This window comes from Watersipora subatra, chromosome 2, assembly GCF_963576615.1.
Source record: "Watersipora subatra chromosome 2, tzWatSuba1.1, whole genome shotgun sequence".
Classification (NCBI taxonomy): domain Eukaryota; kingdom Metazoa; phylum Bryozoa; class Gymnolaemata; order Cheilostomatida; family Watersiporidae; genus Watersipora; species Watersipora subatra.
This window is the reverse complement of record NC_088709.1, coordinates 16,357,724-16,362,165: the sequence shown is the minus strand read 5'-3', so window position 1 is coordinate 16,362,165 and position 4,442 is coordinate 16,357,724.

Here is a 4,442-nt window from a genome sequence, read left to right as displayed (position 1 = left end):
TGATATACGTATTTTTAAAAGTTATATATGATAAAAATCAGCTTTAATATTTGTATAAATGTACCAAAAAGCAAATTTATTAAAATGTATAAAGCTAAACTCATATGTATGTATTTATTTTCATACTGCAATCAGAACAAGAATATACATTAATTTGAGATCTACTACTGAGGATCCTAATACATGATAAATGAGCCAAAGGTAGTATAATGACTCATCAACAGCGGTATGCTAGTGACTCAAGAATGCATCGCTTCAAAGGGGTTGAAAAAGTTGGTACATCTATGATGTCATAAATTAGGCGGTAAGGAATCTCAGACTCTTGCCACACTGATAAGCAACTTGCCAGTTTTTCCAAGCATTCAAGAAAGAAAGTGAAAAAGAAAATAGTGACTGGCTAAATGACGTCTGAGCGTGTTGACAGACTCGAAAGTTAAATTTGTGGAAAAGGATGAACAGAAGAATAGTTGGGCGATTAAAGGCAGATTAATCTCAGCAGTTTTTTTAAATAATAACTATCTCAATTAAATAAATATTTGGTACATTCATTAATACAATATGAAATTCTACTGTGTGTAAAAGAATAATGTAATCAGATTAATGAGGATATAAGCAGGTAATAGATGCTAAGGAAATAAGGTGGAGCAATGCGTAAAAAATATACTAATGCAAGATTTCCGATCTGGGCATCAATAAAGTTGGTGTTTTGTTAGTTTTCACTACTAATTCACAACAACATAACAAGCCATAACAGGACTTAATATTTTGAATTAATCCTGTCCTCAGAATTGTCGCCTCAATGTCCAGAACTGTCGCCTGTTTGTCCGCTGTGTCGCCTTTCCGTCTGAAGTTGTCGCCTTTCAAACCGAAAGTGTCGCCTAAGTGTCTGTCGCCCTATTGACTGTCGCCCAACCGTCCATAATTCGCCAACTCTCACGCATTGGGCGTGAGACTCACGCAATCACCCCAAAGAAAAAATGAAAATGCGTGAGATACTTTCCCCAATTTCCACAATTTTATATATACTATCATTGATACATCAATTGCCCCAAAACCAAATCTCACGCATTGCCCCACTCTTATGTGGGCAGTTCTGTGTACACCTATTCATTTTTTTATCATTTTATTTGCTTCCGAGTTAAAATTTTTATTTGCATCAAATTAGCAGAATTATATCGCCGACTACCAAGAAAGTTAGGAGTATTTTACGTCAAAGCGAAAAAGCTATGTAAGCCTAGCCAAAAATATAATGGTATTTTGTGAGCACTAATAAAACGTAGTTTTTTTAGCTGATATATCTCTGACTTTTTCCATAAGTAGGCGGAATTACATTTACAAATGCTTTGTGGTAATCTTGGCATCCAAAATATTATTGTATAAAAACAGATTGTGTTAGACAAGACAAACATGCACAATATATTATGATAGACGTTGAGAAAGCCAAAACATGGCAATAACAGTGATTTATCGATGACAACAATAATGATGCTAACAGAAAGTCAAAGATACTGGAGACTTACACACTGGTCACTGATGAGTCATTGAAGAGACAAACGAGAATGAGTAATATTTTTAATTTCGTGATAACAAATAATATGTTTTTCTTTGGTATATTCTAATTGAAACTTGACAGAAATATCGTATGTATACAGAAGATGAAATCTTGAGATATGGAAATAGGAATTATTCTTCCTCCTCATCGTCAACTATAACCCATTCCGGGTAGTGTACAGTGTAGTCAGCTGCAAGTGGATACATTTGACGTATTATTATATAGTATTAAGCTTGAGTGCTAATAATATACATAACGAGCTGTGCTACCGGATGTTGCCCGGGTATTAAAAATCAGCTTATAAACAATGAGAAGCAATGAGAGTTGCCTGCCACTTGCTATTAGCCTGATCCAATGCCAATGGATAATTTGAGGAAGCTTACTAATAAGAGCTACACTGCTTATGACTTGGCGTCGTGAGCAAACGCACTAGCCTATTTGCTTCCATATAGCACATTATATCGCCTAGTGAATCTATCAAGCTTGTGTGGCTTAGTTAGTAAGGCAGTCGGACTGTCAAACGGTAGGTTCCGAGATAAAATCTCTTTACGGATTTCTTATTCCAAGACATGAAAATTGCTATAGCTGGACATATATAACAACTAACACACATACTTTGAAAAATATACATCTAGATATAATATATAAATAAATAGACATGAGCAGAGCAGGTTTTTCTATTTAGAATCATTTTCTGAATAAAAAAGGGAATGATGCATAGCGGTTTACAGCGCTTGACAAGGGAACAACTGGTGGTGAAAGGGAGGACATCAGACTTTAAGTTGTTCTCTTGCTAAATTGACCATACAGATTAGCCTGATTCGAATGATGGCAGTAAAACCTGGGCCTGCAATTATTTAATCTGCTTCTACTGAATGACTTAAAATAGAGATTTGCTATGAAAAGTATGTTTACAAATTTTTGAATTATAGAACTACTATAGAACTACTATTTGAAACTACTTCCTACTTTGCTGCAACTTTTTACACTCAAGTGAACTGCGGAATATAGTCTAAGTGAGGTCAAAGTTGTCTTACCAGGCTGAAGAAAGTTAATAAACAGAAAAATAATATAATGATAACGAAAAATAACAAATTAAAAATAAAAATATAATGAAATGTTTCCTTTTGCAAGTTTTTCTATACAGAAATTGAATAAATGTTTATGTTACCAGAATAAGGTAAATTGGTTATTATGCCAATTGCTACTTTCTGTATTGCCAATCTCTGGTGGAAAGAACTTACTGATGCATGACAAGTTGCCCTTAATGTGTTGGTAGTCCCATTCAAACCCCTTCAATACCATAGTCATATTTGGTAGGTAGTGGAAGTCAGTGAGGTTAGGGGCCGGTCCCTGATTGGTTGCAATTGGCATCCAAGACACCTTTGTACCATCCTCAAGCTCGATCATATCTTCTTCTGCTATGTCGAGCGGCTGCTCTTCCCATATTGCATTGCAGATGACAACTTCAAAAACTGTTAAAGAAAAAGTAAAGTAATAAAAGATATGGTGAGATATTGAGTTGACATAAGAGTAATATAATATATAATTAGATAATCAGTTAACATAGGAGTAATATAGTATATGATGAGATATTGAGTTAACATAAGAGTAATATAATATATGGTGAAATATTGAGATGACATAAGAGTAATATAATATATGGTGAGATATTGAGTTAACATAAGAGTAATATAATATATGGTGAGATATTGAGTTAACAAAAGAGTAATATAATATATGGTGAAATATTGAGTTAACATAAGAGTAATATAATATATGGTGAGATATTAAGTTAACATAAGAGTAATATAATATATGGTGAGATATTGAGTTAACAAAAGAGTAATATAATATATGGTGAGATATTGAGTTAACATAAGAGTAATATAATATATGGTGGGATATTGAGTTAAAATAAGAGTAGTATAATATATGGTGAGATATTGAGTTAACAAAAGAGTAATATAATATAGGGTGGGATATTGAGTTAACAGAAGAGTAATATAATATATGGTGAAATATTGAGTTAACATTAGAGTAATATAATATATGGTGAGATATTGAGTTGACAGAAGAGTAATATAATATATGATGAAATATTGAGTTAACATAAGAGTAATATAATATATGGTGAGATATTAAGTTAACATAAGAGTAATATAATATATGGTGGGATATTGAGTTAACAAAAGAGTAATATAATATATGATGAGATATTGAGTTAACATAAGAGTAATATAATATATGATGAGATACTGAGTTAACATAAGAGTAATATAATATATGGTGAGATATTGAGTTAACATAAGAGTAATATAATATATGGTGAGATATCGAGTTAAAGAGAATGTGTAATACTGGCTTACGGTGGTCCCCAGCAAGATAACCTCTGGCACATCTTGCCAGAACGGCTTCACGATGGTCATAGTAATCCTTGTATGGTGTGAGATATATACCTGGGTGAAGTTCCTGCAAGGCATCTTCTGTACATCCATCTAATGCTACAATATAATATTATTAACTATACACATAACATATTCGACTTGAGTATATCTTGTCTGCTTGTAAATCATAACTTTGATGACCTCATAGGCCTTGATGACGGGACTAAAACTGCTCAATTTGAAAATGAAATGTTTGTCAAGCAAGGAACTAGGGAGACAGCAAACTTATAGGTCAAACCTCTAATAAGAATTATTGAAAAAAATAAGTGTTTGGTTAGAGATTGAGAGGTTTTGCACCATAAGACATGCCTTGTGTTCTACATCTATCCTCATGTTCTCTAGAACACTGAAATATAACTATAGGCTTGGTAGTTGTCATCACTTGGTCTGTCGGGTACAGTAATACCTTGAGATTAAGTGTCCAACATACGAGAAATTTGAGA